The sequence below is a fragment of the Etheostoma spectabile genome, unplaced genomic scaffold (genome assembly GCF_008692095.1).
Source record: "Etheostoma spectabile isolate EspeVRDwgs_2016 unplaced genomic scaffold, UIUC_Espe_1.0 scaffold00001037, whole genome shotgun sequence".
Lineage (NCBI taxonomy): Eukaryota > Metazoa > Chordata > Actinopteri > Perciformes > Percidae > Etheostoma > Etheostoma spectabile.
Genome location: NW_022602679.1, coordinates 81768 through 104507, shown reverse-complemented (window position 1 = coordinate 104507; position 22740 = coordinate 81768). Strand labels below are relative to the sequence as shown.

At 42.6% G+C, this 22740-nt stretch overlaps 4 non-coding genes and 1 pseudogene across 4 annotated transcripts; 2 read left to right on the top strand and 3 right to left on the bottom strand.

Annotated features, from left to right (window-relative positions):
* Positions 1-70: 70 nt before the first annotated feature.
* On the bottom strand, positions 71-280 carry LOC116674791 (uncharacterized; annotated as a pseudogene).
* Positions 281-14003: 13723 nt separating this feature from the next.
* Positions 14004-14075, top strand: trnae-cuc (transfer RNA glutamic acid (anticodon CUC)). Its single transcript has one exon. It is a non-coding gene; the product is annotated as a tRNA-Glu (tRNA).
* Positions 14076-17059: 2984 nt separating this feature from the next.
* On the bottom strand, positions 17060-17275 carry LOC116674793 (small nucleolar RNA U3). The gene has a single exon (XR_004328213.1). It is a non-coding gene; the product is annotated as a small nucleolar RNA U3 (small nucleolar RNA).
* A 1414-nt stretch (positions 17276-18689) lies between these two features.
* On the bottom strand, positions 18690-18905 carry LOC116674792 (small nucleolar RNA U3). The gene has a single exon (XR_004328212.1). It is a non-coding gene; the product is annotated as a small nucleolar RNA U3 (small nucleolar RNA).
* A 1372-nt stretch (positions 18906-20277) lies between these two features.
* Positions 20278-20350, top strand: trnak-uuu (transfer RNA lysine (anticodon UUU)). The gene has a single exon. It is a non-coding gene; the product is annotated as a tRNA-Lys (tRNA).
* The last annotated feature ends 2390 nt before the right edge of the window (positions 20351-22740 follow it).

Sequence of the window (22740 nt, the reverse complement as noted above, 5' to 3'; positions counted from 1 at the left end):
CAGGTCCGTTGACAGTTTGGGCAACGGGCAGCTCAACGTGCATCGTTAATTGTTTTTCCATAAAACAGAAGATGGGTGCACCGTTCCCGGTGACGCTGCAATACCGGGTCGATGCGTGGAGTGAATGGAGCAAGCCCCTTTTTCAACTCCCATTGCTAAAAATCCATTTAATATGTTGTCCCCTGATAGAGGGGGATTTTTTTTTTATTAACATTTTTTTGTTTATTAACATTCAAAACACAAGCTTCAACAGAACATACAATACAATAAATAATACAATGCACAACCTACCCTCAACCCCACACAACCCATACCAAACCATAAACAAAACAAACCAGACACCCAAAAACTGCATGATGTTACCATTCCCACCCTAACCCTCCTTTCCACCTCTCCAAGGCAGCATGCTTCCCCCACTTCTCAATGTCCCTTTTGATTCTGCTCTTCAAATCAAACTCAACCCGCTTTGTAACCCCCACCACCCCATCATCCCTGTTCTTCCTAACCAGGTCTTGCCTAGCCCACCACAAGCCCCTCTTCACAATACTAACAATCAACCACGGAAGGAAATTTGCACTCCCCAAACCTACCCCACGGTCCACCATTTCCCATGTCAGCCGAAGCCCAGAAACCAATTGTTCCCACATCGCCCCAGCCCTGCCCCAAACCTTACCAGCAAACGGACAGCCCCACATGACATGTCTGACTGTCTCCACCTCTGTGCACCCCTACCTAGGACAGACCGGAGACCTCGGCAAACCATGCCTGTACATTATATCATGCACCGGCAGGCACCTGTGAAGGCACAACCAATTTAAATCCTTAAGACCATTGTCAAGCCCTCTCGGCTGGATACCCCTTCAAATCGGAGATGGGGTACCAACCACAAGTGAGGCAATCACTCTCTGACTTACTTCTCCGTAGAGAACCCTGTGATCCAGCCTCAATGCTGGATCTGAAACCTCAGGATGAGCCTTCAACCACCTGGCCGCATGGAGGTAGTGCCATGGCAACTGCTCCACCCGGGGTGCCAGATTGCTCCAAACCATCAGACCTCTAGTCTGATAAGCGAAATAGAGCCTCAGGAAGTAACCTGAAAGATGCACCACCGGAGCAGCAACTCCTGAGTCAAAAATGACACAAACATGCAATCCAGTTTCAGCGGGAGGTGCGGCACACCTCTCCCCCCAGCGTCTACACCAGCCATCATACGTGCCCTTGCCACATACTCAAAACTCCCACCCCAAAGGAAACGGAAAACAAGCTGCATGAGTGGCCTCCTCATACCAACCGGCAGCGGGTAGATGTACGCCAAAAACAAGAGAGAAGGCAATACATCCATCTTCAGAACAAGTACCTTCCCCACAAAAGTCAGGCACCGTCCCTTCCAGAGTGCGAGCTTCCTCTGGACAACCAGCAATCGCCCAGACCAATTGGCCGTCGCACTTTGAGCCCTGTCAAAACTGACCCCGAGCACCTTCAAAGGTCCCGTGCAGATTGTCAGCCCTCCTGGCACATTCATCTGTCCCACCCAACGGCCAAAAAGCTTAACAGCAGACTTAGCACAATTCAGTGTCGTCCCTGCCACCTGACCATATCCCTGTAGAATCTCCAGGGATCTAATCAGGCAAGCCTCACTGTCCAACAGCAGAGTGGTATCATCCGCATACTGAGACAGCTTCACCCTAAGTCCCCCGCTGCCTGGTACCAAAAACCCTTTCACACCTGGATCAGCCCGAATGACTGCTGCAAGGGGTTCCATGTAGAGAATGTAGAGCAGAGGCGAGAGAGGACAACCTTGCCTCACCCCAGAAAACACCCGGAACACATCCCCAAGATGACCGTTAACAGATACCGTACTCCCCACCCCTTTGTACAATATGCCCAGCCACCTAAGAAAACCCTGACCAAAACCCAACCTCTCTAACACCCTGAACATAAAACCCCATTGCACCCTGTCAAAAGCCTGCACCTGGTCAAGCGCAACCACCATAAGTGGCACCCGCCTGTCCTCAGCCCAAGCAACAGCATCCCGGATGAGCTGGAGATTCCATCTCAAAGAGCGCCCCACGACCCCACATGTCTGGTCCACATGGACCACATGAGGAAGCGCCAACCCCAGCCGATTTGCCAGTACCTTAGCCAGGAGTTTATAGTCGACACACAACATTGTAAGTGGTCTCCAATTCCCCAGATGGGTGCGATCCCCCTTCTTATACAGAAGGGAAATCACCCCCGTGGCCATCGACCGTCCCATCACACCTGTTCGAAACATTTCAGCCAACACCTCCAAAACAACCGGACCGAGTAAATCCCAAAACCTGAGATAAAACTCTACCGGAAGTCCATCAATACCCGGCACCTTCCGCTTGTTCATGCCCCTCAGAGCCCCTTCAAGTTCTACAAGGGTAATCGGAGCCCCCATAGCCTGCGCAATGTCAGAAGGAACCCGTTGGGTCAGTGCATCCAAAAAGACCTCACCCCCCTCCACCTCTATCTCCCGTTCCCGAAAATGCGTGCGGAAATAGCCAGTGGCCGCTAGCACCATTTCAACGTCACCGTGTACAACCCTGCCCTGCCCGTACCTCACCCCAATAACCACCTTCTTCGCCCTGTCAGCCCTTATAGAGGAAAAGAACGCTGCAGAACATGTCTCGGCACCCTCAAGGTAAGCACTACGAGCACGCAGTTAGTATGCTCGTGCCCTACCCTCATAAATCACCCTCAATCGCTCCTTTAGGGAGCCACAAACACCCTGATTCACAATGCCACCACAATTTCCCCTGGCATACTCAAGCTCGAGAAGGTACAGCAGGCGAAGCAGCTCCCTCCTCGCCACCCTCACCTTTCTTCTACAATACCGGATACAAAACAACTTCACGCGCTCCTTGACTACCTCCCACCACTCAATCACCCCAGAGCACATACAGTGGTGTGAAAAAGTGTTTGCCCCCTTCCTCATTTCCTGTTCCTTTGCAAAAAAAGGAAGTGGGTGTAACTTGAGTGTACACTGACCAATTGGCTCGAAACTTTTCAGTAATTTCCAACCCTGACAACATCTACAGGCCGAGATTGATTCAAAGCTACAGCGAGCCCTAGTGGCAACAGGATGTAGGCCTAAAAGTCAAGGTGCTACAATTTGACAGTCTTCTCTTAGAGATTTCATCCGATCGACCTGAAATTCGTTTTACGATGAAAAGTTATTATGAGCTCGAGTTTTCGTTCGACGGTGTGGGCGTGGCACAATTTTGAGCATTTATCGGCGAACAAAGAAGTTGTTGTAACTTGAGTGTACGATGTCACATTTGGCCGGAAATTCTCGCAATTGACAAGAGTCCAGGCTTGAGGAGACCTATGAGCAAAAATGTACCTTTGGCTATAGCGACCCCTGGTGGCAGCAGGAAATCAGCCTTATCTGACAAACATCGTCCCATTTACGTGAAACTTATAATGTGTGGTCTACTTGTGATACTGAGCCAGCCGCTACACTCTAACCATGCACCTTTATGACTTTGCACCGTTTAAGATAGACTATTGCGTGACGTATCATTGAACTCAGCAGTAAGGCTCCTTTGCCTTTGGTCACGTCATTGCAAGCAGCGGCGCCCGCCAGTAAACGCGCGGTGCACGGAGGTGCGCGGACCTGTCCTACTTCACCCTGGAGCTCCGTAGAATGGCCCAAACGTCCTAGCACAGAGAGTTCCACGCTCGGCAATGCCAGTCAGTCTTTAGAGCAGGGTGTCCTGTCTTTACCAGCTCGGGGGGGGGACACACGCGTGCAGATTAAAATGTGGTAACGCTTCACGAATTTGCGTGTGAGCTGGATCCTCTCTGTTCCGATGTTCCAACTTGTTCCAACTTCAACCAATCACAGAACGGTGCGTCTGTTCCAATTGTTCCGAATTCCAAGTTCTCCACCAATCACACGAGACACGTTTTTAGCCCACCAATCAGATGGCTCATTTTGTTCCAACTACCGCCATCTTGGATTCTCTCGCTAAGCGAGCTGTCATTCTGCCTGAGTAAGTACACACTTCTTCATATTTGTTGCGAATTCCACTTGGAGGGTCCAAACGTCGGGACTCAATTAGCTAAGGAATCACTCTAGCTTTGATTAAGTATACCAAAATGATTTATTAATAAAAACAGAGCAATGCATTCCGCGCATTTAAACGTGCACGGTCCTGAAAGAAACATGACTAGCTCAGAGGTTCTCAAAAAGGCCCTCAGCAAAGGTGTACAACGGCTTATAAGGGCTCCCTTTAGGGTTGGTTAAAAGCGTCACTGGGCGGGTCATATCGCCTTAGCAACAGTATTTCTATTGGCTGGGTGGGCGCGACTTCCTGTTTACATTCTTCGGCAATGTGTGGGTGTGTGTGTGTGTGTGTTGGGGGTCTTTCCTGTGAAAGACCCCTTTGTTCTTCTCCATTGTTAATGAGCACATGGCTTCTAGCCTTACTCTGTGTGTTGTCTTCCTGCTAGTCGTGGCTAATGCTTAACAATAAGATGTCGCTCCCACCTGGATGCCAAGTACAAGTAACAATATACTTCTCTTTCATTCAGTGTCTGACATGAGTTTTGTTTCATTAACTTATGCATAAGTTCATTCACAGTGTCTAAATATGATAACAATACCTGAGTACAATTTCTCACAATAATCACAATACCTGAGTATAATTTCCCACCACTCCCCTATATCTGATTCACAAAGGGTGAGGTCTCTTGGCCACAGTGGTGTGTGTGTGCATGTGTGTGTGTGTCTATTCGTTTACAATATACAAGATAATAATCCTCCATCTCTTCATCTTCTGATATCATCTTACTCTCCCTACTGTAACATACAAACACACACGCACACACATATGAACTGATACAAAATCAACCAGGTTGCAGTCTCTCAATTGGAATGTGGCTGAGGGTTTATGACCCTCATTTCAGGAAGGATCAGTGGGGGTGAAACTCTATCAACATAGTCCAATCAACATTGTATTGTTTTAGCCTAGACTAAAAACCCCAGGGGACAGGAGACAGGGGACCACCCTTTGTGGCGTAGCAGGAAGCTCCTTTCCATACGTTAATTGCCAGACTTGACCTGATCAACTCTTTACAGTCAGAAGGTGGGGGGAAAATGTGGGCAGTGGATGCATAATTTTCTAACTTGGTTCCTTCAGACATTTTAACTTTTTAAAACTCAACAATCCCTAACAATCAATTCTGCTTCTGACATATTTGTAGAGCTGGATTATAACAAAATGCAACAGAACATCTTATATTACAAAACAGAAGTATTGCAAAACATCTCAATGTAACAAACAACAAACTATATACTTATGACAACAAACTTAAAGCATGACCAACATGTCTTCATTTATGCTGAAATAATGCTTTTACCTTTTGACTTGAATGTATAATGCAAATCGCACACAATGTTTTAAGCATTTCAACATTTCCCTCTTCTGGTCTCAGCTTTTGCAACACCACCTTTATGGAGATCCTATACAGTGAGCACAATGAAATCGTCCCAGCATTAATCATGGAGCACCCCGGAATAAAGCATGGAGTTTTACACTCCCCCTTTCTTATCTCACACTGTGAGATTACCACCTACATGTTTACTCATCCTGTGAACAGATCAATGTCTACATATTAAATCACAGTACTTTGCAATACCGGATCTATCCCTACCAAATCATCTTTTAACACTTCATTGAAAATGTGAGGATTATGTTTAATCCATCTGTATTAACATAGTTGTCACCGATCTTGCTTGAAACTATAACAGGAAATTGAATGCAAATGATACAAAATTCACAAGACCCTACAAAAGGTAATTTCCCACTCCAGATTGCTATATTTTTGAGGTACCTTCTTTTGTGGAATTAGAATAAGTAATTCTAAAGTATTAGTTGTTCCCAGTATCGTATGTGTGTTCAGTATGTGAGTCTGTAAGTGACAAATCTCCTTCCACGTGTGCATCTGAAGTATCAGAACCAGGATGGTCTCTCGCTCCCCCCTTCTCCTTATCAGTCCATCTGCTGATCGTTGGTCTTTACCTCAGTCTTTGTTAATGGTGTGGCCGGCCACATGGTTGACCCCTGGAGAGCCCTCTCACCTCAGCATCAGCAAGGCCCCCGACAGAGCATGTGGGCCTCACTCCTTGCTCTGTGGTCCAGCACAGCACACTTACAGATGTTGCAATTATTATCAAACATTTGGCCCTGGTCCACTTTCAAGTCACTTTGGGCCAAAAATCGCAGCCAGACCATAAACCTTTATGGATTTTAGCTGTGCTGTGATCTGAGGTGCTGTGATGGTTGTTGTCGTTCTTCTGGTCCAGTTTGTGACTGATCCCGCAGCTGGAGGAGCGAGATGGACCTGGTTCTGACACGAGGCTCTGTGTGGCACAAAACAGAACTCCAAAAAGCATTATCTTCTCTTTTATCAATACTCATTTAGTGCATGTCACTCATTATTGTAAAATAACATTTCTTTCCCTCTTGCTGGTTGAACTCTATAAAATCCTTACAAACATTCTAATGAGAAAAACTAGTTTTTGGTACTTATCTCCTCCAAGCTTCAGTGTACATTACGGGTCATGTTTTCTGCATAAATTAAAACAAAATCGTAGGGTAGTCTTAATATCCTTAATGCTATGGACACTGTATTATTGCTACTATAACCCTCTTTTTGAGTTATGTCTCCTTCAGCATTCCTATTCCTAATTATGTAATAGTTTTAGCCATTAACACTCTGTCTTGCATCTTGATCTTAAAAGCAACAAAACAGAAAGTCCAAAAAAGAAAAAGAAAAGAATCACCCAAATAAAATATTTTCCACATCAACTCAATAGTTTAAACAGTTTGTCATGTAAAAACTCAAAATACAAACAAAATCCACAAACAAAATTAAGCTTCACTAAAAGCTCATTTTAACACCACATCAAATACACATAGAATGGAATCTCATATCAGCTTGGATTGGTTTTAATCTTATCTCAACCAATAAACTTAGATGACTTGTAACAAAAAGAATGTTTCTTTAATTTTCTATTTTTAAGTTGCAACAAAAATTTATACTAACTAATGTCTAATGTGTTATTTATGACCTGTAGTTCTAGTAACAGTGGAACCCACTTTATCACCTAGTGGTTCAATCTATCCAATTTGTTACCTGATATGAGAACATTATACTGTCTAATTTATGATCAAAATCTTCACTTAGCTGCAGGTCTACCGCAACCTCTCTTTACTTTATGCACAACTCTATTCTACCTTATCCTTCTCTGTGGTTGTGTGTTTTCTTGAAAGAACCCACACTTTAGCTGTTCTCTATCTCTATAAAGAAAGGATTTTCTCTCTTTTTTTTTTTTTCTTTTCACTTTACTTTTAAAGAAGTCTTAATCTATGACATTAATGTAAAAAATGTTACTACAGTAGGGTCAGTCATAGTAATAGAAAGAAATATCATCATTTCACTGTTATAAGTTTAAAGTCCCATTTCCAAACTGTAAATATCTTTGTATTTCTGTTTTCAAACAAAATTCCCCTAAAATATTGCCCAATTAAGAAGAGTATCACAAAAGCACTGCATGTACTTAAGGTATGAAAAGGTAACACTATAGGAAGTCTCACATTTTTCTTTTATTTAACCTGAAATCATCAAAGCCATTTTCTATCAATCAACTAAGTAATTGAATCAATTACCACTTTCATGTGAATATTTTTAGATCAATGCATGGATCTCACATTGGATTGACTACTTTTATCTCTTTGTTTTTTTTTGTTTTTTTTAACCAAATGTTCCCTCATTTAAAACTAAATCTTTTTTTTTTTTTTAAGGCTACACTATTTCCCTCTTTTCCCTAGATGGACTTTCTCAGCCTCCTTTAGGGAGACTAGGGTCTGATAGAACATATTACTATAATTTTGATCCATCTCCTAATTGCAGACATACAACAAATAAAGCAAGACAAGACATACAGACATACATTTAAACATATACCAACTATACCCAATCTGAAAAGTGAGTCATTAATAGTTAGTGTTGAATTCTCACCAGCTATGTCCCTCCATAAAATGCACTAAACTTTCTATTTCTTATTTCTTACTTTTTCCTTGTGAAATCATAAATTTCACATTTCTTTTCCTTCAATCTACCAGATCTCAGACATAATCTCATCTACTACCTTTAAACACCTATTTCCGCTTACTCAAATACTTATATTGCAACAATAGTTTAATTACTACATGAGTCAACACTTCTCTTCTGCTTTCTTCTCTCTGTAGCTATACCCTTGCTTCTATATAACCCACTTTTTTCTTCTTTCCCTCATTCTTACAACACCCTCTCTCTTTGTCTCTTTTCTGTATGTTTTTTTTCTTTTTTTTTTTTCTTTTGAATGAGCTAGCCTCTGAGCCTGGCTGCATTTGTTGTCTCAATGCAGAATCCTGATATTTTACTGTCCCTTGCTTTGCAGCAGCTGTCTGTGAGTGAAGAGAGGCTGAGGGCTCTGAGGCACTGGGACACGCATTTTCTCTTCTTCCTCTGAACCATTTATCAACTCGGTGGTATCTTTGCTCACAGTCACTGCCTTTTTATGTATGTTTACTGCTGGTTAAATGCCATGTGTGCCAACCGGAGACTATTGTGGCAGTCTTATGTGTAGATTTACTGGAAATGACTGATAATTTTTCTGTCCCTGTGTTTTATCAACCCTGTCTTCCTTACCTTGTGTCCCTTATGGGGTGTGCTGCTCCCTGTATGAGCATTCAAAGACCGTGGAGAACAGCATGTTTATCTTCTACAATCATTATTTTATTTCTCAATTTGGAATATGAGATCCACGGTTTTGGCATTGTCCTCTAATTCAGTTATATCATCCTGTAATTTGATTCTATTCCCCACATTATCAGTCCCGCCCCTATTCCCAGCATGACACAATTTATCACTACTATTCTTCTCCCAAGCCCCATTTCTTTTAGGCTTGGTGCCCTCTGTCCAGACTGAGGACTGTCTGGACTTCCTAAGCAGCGCTTAAGTAATTCCTGCATTTTTTGAATCAAATTGTGTGTCCGCTAAAATGCGGGTTGGAGGATCTTCTGGGGCACAATGTGTCAGGTGGTGCCAAGGTGCGCCTGATTTACCTTTGACCTGGACCGAGTGTGAAGTAACCTCCTTCACTTCGTACGGACCAGTCCACCTGGGGTTGGCCCACTTCCTCTTGTGGACCTTAACCCTGACCCAGTCTCCTACCTTAATGGTCTGCCTCTCGTTCTGAGTGGGTGCTGGCTTCCGGTAGGCTTTCTCCACCTGGGTAGAGAGGACTGAGACCAAAGAGGTTAGTTCATTCATATAGGCAGACATTTCTACCTGTTTTACATCCAATAATGGCATATGACCTCCATCATTGGGTGGACCTGGCATTGGTCTGCCAGTCAAGATCTCCTGGGGTGAGAGGTGCGTCTCTCCCCCTTTTGTGGCTCTCATGGCAGACCCTGGCTATCTTAGCCTTGAATGTTTGGTTGGCCCTCTCCACCAGTCCCTGGGACTGTGGATGGTAAACCGACCCGAATGAGTGTGTGATGCCCAAGGCAGCCTGAACTTCTCTCAACATCTGGTTGTTAAAATGGGTGCCATTATCTGATCTGATTCGTCTTGGAACGCCGTACCGTGGTATCAGTTCAGTTTTTAACCATTTTACTACGATCTTTCCATCTTCATGTCTAGATGGGATAGCTTCTACTCACCTAGAAAATCTGTCTACCATTACCAGCAAATATCTTTTCCCTTGCACTACATTGTCTGCTCCCATATCTGTATAATCTATATTAATTTTCTTTTCTCTCCTCCAAATTACCCTTGCTGCACTTTCTTCCTAATGCCTGTACCAGCTTTTCTCCATATGGTATCGCCATTGTCTCTCCCTTTCACTTCTAACTGACTCTTATCCAACAGCCCCTCCCTTCTCACTCACTCTGCTCGCGTCTGCTCCCCCCCTTTCTCTTTTCCCTCCAAATTCCTTCTACTTTCAATAACCCACAAAGCACCCTATCGAACTTATTACAAGATCCACCAACAGTATTTTTACGTGTAATTTTAACCTACGTATATCTTTCTTCAACGGCAGCACCACAGACGGACCAGAGGCTTGGTCAATTGTCAACGCTTCACTCGGGCTCACACAGTCATTCTTTTCCAAACTTTCCAATTTTATCTCTGACAAATACATTACATTTTCAACAACAATTCTCTTTACAAATACATTACTTTTTCAACAACAATATTCTTCTCTTATCTCTTATCTCTTTACTCTTATTCTTCTCTTATCTCTTTCTTTTTACTCTCACTCACTCCCTACATCCGTTGAGACCTGCCTTATGGGCCGGTTCTCCCTAGACGAACACTGACCCGTAGCGCGCCGCAAACTTCCCCTAACAGTACCACTGCAGGTTTATCGTATCACTCACGTCACGTGCTCCAAAGAATTATGGAATCATCTTTTTTCTTCACTTCAATCGCTCTCGCTCATTCATTCATCTCTCTATGTTTCCACACTCACACACTCTCACGCGTTGGCCCACCTTATGGATGAAGCCACTACGACGAACGCTGGCTGGCTATGCGTCGCGTCCTTCCACCATCAGTATACTACTGCAGTGAATCTACCGACAAGTTTTATCGAACCTCCCACAGAACACAGCTCCAAAAAAAATTGGAATCGTCTATGAACACTGGCTCGCTATCGCGTTTCAGGCCTTCTCCTATCAGTAATCCTACTAAAGCAAGTCTACTGATAGGTTTATCGAACCTCAACACACAGCGTAGCTCCAAACAATTATGGAATCATATTTATCAACTCATTTCACACTTCCCACACTCATTCTTCAACAGAAAAACGGAATGCATTGCTCAATGTCCACAAAACACTTAATAATTTTTAGTCTATTTTTGCTCATTACATTATGTACTCACACTCAGTAGCTCTGGTCACTTTAATTTAGTTTATACTATTATACAATATGCAGAGTTTAATCAAATAGGTTCTGCTTACCTTCTTTTTGTAAGAGCGCTCGTGACCAGCTTTCTGAGGTTTGCACACAATGCCTCCTTTTTCCCGTTCCTTCAGACGTGGACTGTCCGTGGAATCTGGACCTGGAGTTTAACAACTTCTAATCCTGATTCCGTGGAATTCCTAAGTTTAACCACTACTCGAAACCATCCTCTGCTACCAAATTTGTTGCGAATTCCACTTGGAGGGTCCAAACGTCGGGACTCAATTAGCTAAGGAATCACTCTAGCTTTGATTAAGTATACCAAAAAGATTTATTAATAAAACAGAGCAATGCATTCCGGACAGAAAATACGTGCACGGACCTGAATGGAACATGACTAGCTCAGAGGTTCTCAAAAAGGCCCTCAGCAAAGGTGTACAACGGCTTATAAGGGCTCCCTTTAGGGAGCCCTATTGGTTAAAAGCGTCACTGGGCGGGTCATAGCGCCTTAGCAACAGTATTTCTATTGGCTGGGTGGGCGCGACTTCCTGTTTACATTCTTCGGCAATGTGTGGGTGTGTGTGTGTGTGTGTGTTGGGGGTCTTTCCTGTGAAAGACCCCTTTGTTCTCCTCCATTGTTAATGAGCACATGGCTTCTAGCCTTACTCTGTGTGTTGTCTTCCTGCTAGTCGTGGCTAATGCTTAACAATAAGATGTCGCTCCCACCTGGATGCCAAGTACAAGTAACAATATACTTCTCTTTCATTCAGTGTCTGACATGAGTTTTGTTTCATTAACTTATGCATAAGTTCATTCACAGTGTCTAAATATGATAACAATACCTGAGTACAATTTCTCACAATAATCACAATACCTGAGTATAATTTCCCACCACTCCCCTATATCTGAATATAATTTCCCACACTAGCCAGGATTCAAACCTAGAATCTTCTGATTCTTAATCAGACGCGTTATCCATTGCGCCACTAGCCTTACGTTCAGCATTAGCAATAGCTACGTTCTCACACCATTGTATGCAAACAGGGTTGATCTTTGTTGGCAAGTGTATAGAAGGCCAGTTAACCGTTTGTTACAGTCCAAAATTTGGGGACTCTTGCAGGACTTTTAGGCTAAGCTGTCTAGTTTCTATCAATGTAAAGTAAAGCAGAAGATGTAGTAATTCAAAGAAACAACAGAAAAGTAGCTTCTCACAGGTGCCGTGACCCAGATTCCTACCGAGGTTGCTGCAGCCACCGCAACGCAGAGTACCAAGCACTATAAGATCACGACCATTTGGTATTAAAATCATTGTGATAGCATAGTCTGAAATCAGATCCAAAATTATGCTGCTATTTTCTAGGTTCCCCTAATTGATGAGTAACAACTGACAATTCCAGGGACAGTTTGTCTAGTACTGCTGATTCTAAAAAAACAACAACAGTGAAAGCTTGACTATAGCTGTGTTTCAGTTAAATTGAAGGATTTAGAGCTGTTTTAGCACATGTTGAAAAGATATTTACGCATCATTTGGCTTTTTACTGTGTATTTGATTTACTGTGATAGACAGTTTTTACAGGAGTAAACTTGGAAATGAGGATCAAGTAAGTTAATAGCTAAAGAACAGAACAAACTATCCAGGAGTCAACCCTAACATCTTGTGATCTGTAGTCAGACGCATTACCCATTGCCCCACTAGCCCTACGTTCAGAGAGCATTGAGAGTACCTGGCTTCTCACACAATTCTATGCAAACAGTGTTGATCTTTGTTGGCAAGTGTACAGAGAAAACATAGTGGGAACTCTGAATATCAACTCTACTGATATTTTCCCATCTTTCCCTGATTGTTGACTAAGAAATGAAAATTTCATGGATGGTTTATCTAGCACTGCTGATTCTGTCCTTCAGGGACAATTTTTATTTTCAAGGAAAAATGATTAGCAAGCAAAAACAGAAAACCAACAACAAAAGCTTGATTATTGGTGTAGTTGACTGACACCAAGAGGCTTAGATGACTTTACACACATGTTGAAAAGATAATTACTCATCATTTGGCACTTTGTAGATGTACATTTTATTTGTAGAGTTTGTCCTGGGGGGTGAAGTTGGAAATGACGGACAAGAGCTTTAGTCGCTAAAGAGCACTACGAGCTAGCCAGGAATCAGACCTAGAATCTTCTGATTTGTAATCAGACACATTATCCATTGCGTCAAAGCTGGGGAACAATAGTCTGTAAGGGGGGGGAGAAGAGGAAAAAGGGGAAGAGGGAGGAAATGAGAGAAAAGATGAGAAAGATGCTAAATTACACACAAAGAAAAATCACATCTACAAAAATAAAATTTGACGGATGTGACTCCCTGATGGTCTAGTGGCTAGGATTTGGAGCTCTCACTGCCGCAGCCCGGGTTCAGTTCCCGGTCAGGACTTGACAGATACAGGTATAACATTTGAAAGACTAAGTTCCTAGACTTTTTTTTGGTTGATTTAGATTTGTCAAATTCTTCCTCATTAGTTTAACGCTGAACCCCAACACTTTTAAAGAGTTCCATTCCCTTTAAATCAAACCCCCGACAGCGGATGTATCCTGTTGACATCATTGATCATAAATACTTAATCTGCCTCCATTTCAATAACAATTCTTTTCATTTTTCAAACAGTAACTAAACCCCTAACCAACATTTTTTTCCCAAAAAAACAATGTCTGTGAATGTCAAGTAAGTAATGTTATTTTGGATTCAGGTCCAAATTTTGACATTTTAGTGCAATGCAAAGGTGCATAACAGATTGCTTTCTACTTACCTGGAGCGATGCAAAGCAGGGGTGGCCAACTAGTCAAGGAACAGCAAGAGACTTGGTATTTAAGAGTACAAACTGACTATGTGACAGATGTGTAATCTGTCATGTCCTGCCTTCTGAAGATCTAGCCAGGAGCCATTCCTTGCCTAAAACAATGAGTTATTCCAGTAAGTGAAAAGGAAACTCACATCTACAAAGATAAATTTGGAATATATGACTCCCTGATGGTCTAGTGGCTAGGATTCGGCGCTCTCACCGCCGCGGCCCGGGTTCGATTCCCGGTCAGGGAATGGTCAGGACTCGATACACTCTAAAGCAGATCTGTACTTTTACATACATTTTCATGTTAACTTTACAGAATTTTTCTGTTGTTTTTTTTTAAATACAGAAAAACACCAATAAATTACAAAAATAAACTGTGAATTTAAGGGACAACTAGCACGTGTGAAACCACCTGTGGGAGTGGAACATGGATGTGTAGAGATGGGCTTTCAAACAATGTACCTTTTGACATTTTGAAATGTCACAGTAGGAAAAGCAAAGGTATAAATAAAAATGAATTATGGCTCAACTCAATTTAGATTTTTACAGTAGAAATAAGGCATTACAAAGTCAAGAAACTAGGTGCTGATAGTGAAGGGCAAATGAAGCTTTGGTGAAGCACTGAACCACTTAGAGGAATTGGTTTGAAAATGGGTTCATTACTAGAAGCTTCAGTAACAGCGACCTCGCCTGGTGAAGGGCCAAGGCTGCATCCAAATGATCCCGACAAGATAGTGGACAGGAGGCTTTAGACTAGTGACACTGACGTGTACTAACAATGGGATAGCATTTTTTTTAAAATAAAGATTGTGTAATGTATTATTGGGTATTAGGTAATGAGTGCTTGGGGAAACAGAGGATATGCTTGTGTAACTATGGCCGGGGGGTATGTGGGACAGGGACCACTCATCGATTTTTATTAAGGAACATTATTTTTTCCACATGTTTGTGCATATGCACCAAACAAGAGTTTGGGGTATTTGGCCTTCTTGGAGACCTTGAATAGAGTCCTCTATGGGGCTCCAGTAGGGGACTCCATAGTTCTGCTGTGGGACTTCAACGCACACGTGAGGAACGGCCACCCTGATCTGAACCAGAGTGATTGTCTGTTGTTGGACTTCTGTGCTAGTCATGGATGGTCCATAACAAACACCATGTTCAAACATAGGGTGCTCATAAGTGTGCGTGGTACCAGAGCACCCTAGGCCGAAGATCAATGATCGATTTCATAATTGTTTTATCTGATCTGAGGCTGTATGTTTTGGACACTTGGGTGAAGAGAGGAGCGGAACTGTCTACTGATCACCATCTGGTGGTGAGTTGGGTCAGGGTATGGGGGAGGACTCTGGACAGACCTGGTAAGCCCAAACGGGTGGTACGGGTAAATTGGGAACGTCTGGAGGAGGCCCCAGACTTTCAACTGACACCTCCGGCGGAGCTTTTCGTGCATCCCTGTGGAGGCTGGGGGCATTGAACCTGAGTGGACAATGTTCAAAGTTTCCATTGCTGAAGCTGTGGTGGCGAGCTGTGGTCTTAGGGTCTTAGGTAGGGCTGCACGATTATGGCCAAAATGATAATCACGATTATTTTGATCAAAATTTTGATCGCGATTATTCTCACGATTATTTGTTGATTTTAACCAAAACAAATTGTATTGTCATATAGGCTATTTATAACTGCAAGAGGGAGTGTGATGGACGCTACTCACAGAGAGACGGCTGACTCATCATGAACGGGTCCCGCACGGGTCGAATGGCGGATAAACACGGCGTGTGTATGAAACGTCTGTATCTTCACTGCGCTGCATTTTTATGAACTATGATATTCTGGCCATGGGTCACATCTCTGGCCCAGGTCCAGGTCCAGCAGCTCCGTCTCACGCTGTTACTCTACCAACTGAAGTTAGCTGCATTCAATAACTTCTCCTGTGTTCTTTGCCGTGGCGGCCGCGATAGCAGAGTTACCATGGAAACACTGGTACAAATACAGGTTTAACCCTCATATTTAACAATATACAGCTGTGTTAATAAAAAATTAAATTTGTAGACAAATGTCAGAAGTTTGAACCGGCGGCCGCGGAGAGTAGAGGAGAGAGAGTAGGACGAGAGAGCGTAGAAAGATCCCACACAGGCACGGCTTTACAGACGAAATGGGTCATGTAACGCAAAATTAAACCATATCAATATAAACAGCATTGCAGCGGATGCGAGGACATTAGCACCGGTGCGTCCTAGAGGAGCTAACAGCTAACAGACGCTACTAGCACCGACTAGCTCTGGTCACTGCTGTTGTCTGAAAAACAACAGACGGGGTCACGGGACATAATGTTGCGTTTACTGGTAAACTGGTAAACCTTGAGACTGACGTATAACCGACTGCTATCTGTTGAGTTTTCCTCAAGCTACTCTGTCCTCTGGGACTGTCTACATCTAGAAAATAAGCTGCACATGGTGCAGTGAACTACTCTGACTGGCTCATGAGCAGACGGCTTTACGGAGCGGGAGATTGGCTTTGCAAAAAACCCGGAGCGTTCTATGAAATGACGCTTTATAAAAAATAATCGCTCGATCACGCAAATTTGATCGTGGGAAGTCCAAATCGTGATCGCGATTAAAATTCGATTAATTGTGCAGCCCTAGTCTTAGGTGCCTCAAGGGGCGGTAACCCACGGACACCCTGGTGGACACCAGTGGTCATTGAAGCCGTCCGACTGAAGAAGTCCTTCCGGGATATGTTATCCCAGCGGACTCTGGAGGCAGTGGCAAGGTACCGACGGGCCCAAAGGACTGCAGCCTCTGTCGTGACAGAGGTAAAGCAAGGGAGACGTTCAGAGAAGATATGGAGAAGGACTTTCGATCAGCACCAAGGTGCTTCTGGAAAACTGTTCGCCATCTCAGGAGAGAGAAGCGGGGAACCATCCAAGCTGTGTACAGTAAGGATGGGACGTTGTTGACCTCAATTGAGGAAGTACTAGAGCGGTGGAAGGAGCACTTTGAGGAACTCCTAAATCCAGCTGACATGGTCTCTGTGGTAGAGACAGAGGTGAAGGATAATGGGGGATTGTCGTCAATTTCCCTGATGGAGGTCGCTGAGGTAACCCTAACCTCTTTAGAGTAACATTGTCCAACATGGACAAGATAAATACTTAAGATTGGCAATAACTGTAGCTAAGTAAATAGCTTAGCATGTTTCATTATGTTTATTCACATTAGTTTTCCACACATCTACTAATGCCACTCAGATCATATTCCCTTCCTCAATATTCCATAAAGAAGCAAAGAATGATCATCAATGACAGAGAGCATACGAAGTGAATCATTACTCTCTGTCAGCTTCACGCTCAGAAAGGAATATCACGAATCATCATCGTGGTCAGCGAGACCAAACACTTTAGAAACACATTCCTCAAGTCAGAAACTCTAGAAATGATCCCTGAAAGTATAGTCTTGTTTAGACTGAGGGGGGGGGAAACTGCATCTCATTCACTGCAGAGTGATTGTCACTCAGGGTTCAGAGGGACAGAAGCTAATCGTTACGTGCTCCAGATTATGGTAGCTTCAATGTTACATAAATAAGCCAGACAGAGTTGTCCCTCATCTGGTGATAGAACCCTGATTCCCCCCCGTCCTGTTGGCTCAGAGCTTCACAGACTCAGTCCACAGGTACTAATTAGTTTGAGACGTTGTAATCACTGAGTTGTGGTTGTGATGGAAAATGAACCAGAATTAAAAACAAGTACACGAGTGAATGTTGCACTACACGCTTGCAGCTGTCATTCTGTTCATGGAAATGTCAATCTACACATTTGTGAATATTTTTTCTGTGACTTCACATTCAGAATACCGGTGTGTGAATATTTTCTACGAGTGCAAATTACAAATTCAGATTTTTTCTACAAGCTCTCGTGTTTTTTTTCATTGTGTGACATCAAATTAAGATCACACGTGTGTATTTTTACAAGTGCAAATTTTATTTTTACAAGTGCAAATTTAAATATATAAATTCAGATTTTTTTGTTCTGCAAGCTCTCACCTTTTGCCCCATATTTCCCTTCATATGAGTCAGAGCCAGCAGCACTAAGGAAGAGCAGCCTCTCCTACGGCGAGTGGTGGCGACCCACGGGGAAACTTTGGTTTCCCAGTCAGTTCCAGTAGTACAGGTGAGAAAGTGGTAGATAAAACGAGGACTGTGGGTCGGCGTTGTTGGTACGTTATTGGAATAAATCCAACATATCCAACGCCATCACCCAGACATGCCAATCACTGGAACGAGACAAAAAAACTGTCCAACGTCTCCTCCCTACAGTGGTTAACCAGCCTTTAGATCCAAATACAAATAAGGCCAAAAAATCACTGAATCAATCAGGATTTACACGTCACCTTCAAAGCCCCGTATCCACTCGTAGAGTAACCTGGCTTCAAGTATTTGCTGTATGTACTCAAACCTCGTTCCAACATGCCATCCCGTCCACCTGGACTTCAGTGTACCGTTCCACCCCTTTTATACATGTCAATCAAGCTGAGCCTGTAAAGGCCACACAGTCTGATTAGTCAAGTGGAAACACCTGTGGGAGTGGAACATGACTGTGTACAGATGGGCTTTCAAACAATGCAAATTTTTATACATGTCAAAGTAGGAAAAGCAAAGGTAGAAATAAAAATGAATTATGGCTTAACTCAGTTTACGTTTTTACACCGGACATAAGGCATTACAAAGTCAAGAAAGTAGGTGTTAACCCTTTCAAGTAACCTTGTCCAGCATGGACTGGACATTCTTCAAGCCTGACTATAACTTCAGTTAAATAGAAAGCTTAGTATGTTTTATTACTTTCACACGTGTTAGTTTTCCACATATCTGCTACTACCACTCTGAACATATTCTCTTCTTCAATACTCCATAAAGAAGCAAAGAACGATCATCAATGACAGAGAGCACATGAAGTGAATCATTACTCTCTGTCAGCCTCACGCTCAGAAAGGAATATCACGACTCATCATCGTGGTCAGCGAGACCAAACACTTTAGAAACACATTCCTCAAGTCAGAAACTTTAGAAATGATCCCTGAAAGTATAGTCTTAGTTAGACTGAGGGGGGGGAACTGCATCTCATTCACTGCAGAGTGATTGTCACTCAGGGTTCAGAGGGACAGAAGCTAATCTTTACGTCCTCCAGATGACTCTGAGGTGAGAAAATCTATTTAGATCTTTAAGAAGACCGATATGTAGATTGAATTAGATTTTCAGTCACTGTTGTCTCAATACTTCAGTGTCAGCCTACTTATTCTATCCAATAAATGCTCCAGTCCTTTCTTTGCATTAATTGGTCTCAGAATGTTGCAGGTTAACCACCACTGTTGATTATTGGGTACAAAAGCACTCAAGATATATGTATTTATATCATTTTTTAAATGTCTCCAAATAATGTTAAAAGTTAGTTTTTGGTAATTTTTAGTATTCGCTGGTTTATTAAGTCAATTCGGCGATGACGTCACACTGGGGAGCGAAGTCTCAGCCTGGCACTAGAACTACGGCGACTGACTGGGATGAGGAAGAGGAGGAAAAGCCAGCAGCCAAATAATTAACAAAATAACGAAACGGGCATATTTGTGTTAACCATGACATGTGGGACAACAATTGGACGGTTGGGTTTAGGAAGCAATAACGGCACTTCTTTTTCCCACAGCCCTCTTTTTCAGAAGCGTGGGTAGCTCAGTTGGTAGAGCATCAAACTTTTATTCTGAGGGTCCAGGGTTCAAGTCCCTGTTCAGGCGTGCAGTTGCACATTTTGCTTGATGCCATGATAAATTGTACACTTTGGCAATCCTTAACACTTTCAGACACTGTATCAAAAAGAAATGTGACTGTTTTTTATGCAGGTTTGCATCATAACAATGCGGGTGCTATCTCTAAATGATCAATGGGCAACCTACATCCATCTTGATAGCACCCAAATCTCTGTTCTGATCTCCCTGCTTGGATGGCAAGTCATCTGGTGGATTTTTTCCATCAAGAGGAAGCTGATCAAGAGGGAGAGTTGTTTTATTGTACCAACTAGCAGTAAAGTTTATTTGTCTGGAGCCATAAAATTGCATTAGGTTATCAACGTTTTCAGCGAAAAAGAAAACCACAGCTCAAGTCCCTGGTAAGGCAACAGCTTGATTCTGGGATTTGTATGAAGTGCTCGCTATTGTCATCTGTCATGCAGGTTTGCTGGATGTTCACAGTCTGCTAGTCGCCATGAGTTGTGACTTTGAGCTTTTTAATTAACCTTTTTGGCCAATTTTCAACCAGTTTGTGCAATAACATTTGGTGTTGCATTGTGCAAATTATGGTCTACCCTCCTGCTGTCCAGAAGACTGTAATCATGGCAACAGCTCAATGGTCTTCATTTACTTGCACTTTAATCTGTAGTTCAGCAGATTGTTTTTTCCACAGTCACTTGCTTTTGAAGCCTGGGTAGCTCAGTCGGTAGAGCATCAGACTTTTAATCTGAGGGTCCAGGGTTCAAGTCCCTGTTCAGGCGTAGAGTTGCACGTTCTGCTAGATGAGTTGTCCATTTGACATGCTTGTATGGACATGGACAAATTCAGACACTATCATCTCATGTGTGTTCCATGCGCAAGTCTTTAAAAAGAATTGTGACTGTTTTTCAAGCAGGTTTGTATCATAACAATGTTGCTGGTAAGTCTAAATGAACAATGGGCAACCTACATCCGTCTTGCTAGCACCCAAATCTCTGTACTCATCTCCCTGCTTGGATAGTATGTCCAAGGACATACCACATATGTTCTATAACCCTTTTCATTGGTTTGCTACCACACTTAAATAATTCCTTTCATTGTATCAATCTCAGAAATAACCAAAGAATGACAAATTCCATTAATGTGCTTGTGCCAGTATTCAACCACCTGTCACTGTATTTTTAGCAGCAGTAGTGTTATTTTGTTTTTTAAAACACCTGCCCCATGTGAGGGTTGAATTCACGACCTTCAGATTATGAGACTGCCTACTGCGCCAACGAGGCTATGAAAGGCATTGCAATGATTCGCAAAATTTCAGAAAAACTAACAATTTGGTCGTCAATCTTAATAAAAACAATGTATGCGGAGACCTATGTTCTCACACAAAGGCTAAGATTGACCCTATATGCTTTGTCATGACCCCATGAAAAGGGGAGACAAAAGACTGTGTGCAAAGGTTGTATACATGTATGCAAGGTGTATGCATGGATGAGTGTGAGGTATGGTGTCAGCGATTTATGCTGGACAGTGTAAAACTAACAAAGATGAGCGGGAGAGGTGCTGGACTGAGAGCACCTCTAGGACAATCACAGATGCACAACCAATAATAAAACACTACTGGGTGAATGCGTTCAGAAAATGAAGAACATTGTTCAGAAAGCTTAATGAAGCTTCATTTGACCATAACTATTAACCACCTGAACCTGGTAAAAGGTATGAGGTACTCCTGCATAGCTAGCCAGAGATTTACCTCCTGTAGATGGTGGTCGGCGTTCCAATGAGGCTTGGAAATTTGCAGATGGTGATTCAGAGGAGATGTAACAGTTTAAAGTGTAAAGTAACTTAATTTTCTAAATTGTCACTTTTTACTGACAAAATCAAGTCTGTATTTTGGTAAAAATCAAATCAAATGTTTCCTGTTGTTTCCGTTGGTCTAGTGGTATGATTCTCGCGGATGAGCCCTGATGGCAGGAGCGGTTACAACCCTAATCTGTAATTTAAAATCCAGTTTATCCAGTTAATTTAACACAGATTAGGAGCAAGCATTGTGTTGGCAATTTTTCATATCCTGCTTCAACAGCACGCAATAGAAAAAACTGGGAAAAAATGTGAGGAACAAACAGGACTCTCCTTGTTCGTTGGTCTAGGTTTATGATTCTCGCTTAGGGTGCGATAGGGTCTGGATGAGACTACTTAGCATAGAAGTGGAGGTATGGATTGAATAATCTGGTTTATTTATTGAGTGTGATGGACGAGAGAGTGTCACCTATTTGGCAAATTCATCACAATATTACTATTACTTTTTACTGGCAAAATCAAGTCTGTGTTTTGGTAAAAATATTTTGTATCAAATGTTTCCTGTTGTCAAATGATATTGGAAAGCTGAATCGGGCAGTGGAGCCATGAAAAGACCCCACGCCAATCTACCTGACCATAGCCTTTCAAGTCAGTGACAAATCCAAGCTGCATTTCCTTTTTAAACTGCTTTTCTTTCTACCAAATTCAAGTTCCAATTTTGGCTAAAGTAGTCTGTTGTCCAATAGATGGTGGAAACTAGGCTTATCTGCTGTCACTTTTGACTGAAAAAATCAAGTTTGAATTTTGGTAAAATATTTTGCTTCAAAAGTAGTCTTTCATCCAATATAATCAGAAAGCTCAATCTGGCAGTGTTGCCATAAAAACACTACATGCCAAACAAACTACTTAGCAATTGCCTTTCAAGTCACTGACTGATCACATTTACTTGATGGAAAATTGCTAATAAGATGCTTTTAAGTGGCTAGTTGGTCTAGCGGCATGATTCTTGCTTTGGGTGTGAGAGGTCCCGGGTTCAACTTCCGGACAAGCCCTGATGGCAGGAGCTGTTACGATCCTAATCTGTAATTTAAAATCCAGTTTATCGTTAATTTAACACAGATTAGGAGCAAGCAATGTGTTGGCAATTTTTCATATCCTGTTTCAACTGCACGCAATAGAAAAAACTGGGAAAAAATGTGAGGAACAAACGAGCAGGACAGGACTCTCCTTGTTCGTTGGTCTAGGTTTATGATTCTTGCTTAGGGTGCGATAGTTCCTGGATGAGACTACTTTGCATAGAGGTGGAGGTATGGATTGAATAATCTGGTTTATTTATTGAGTGTGATGGAGAAGAGAGTGTCACCTATTTGGCAAA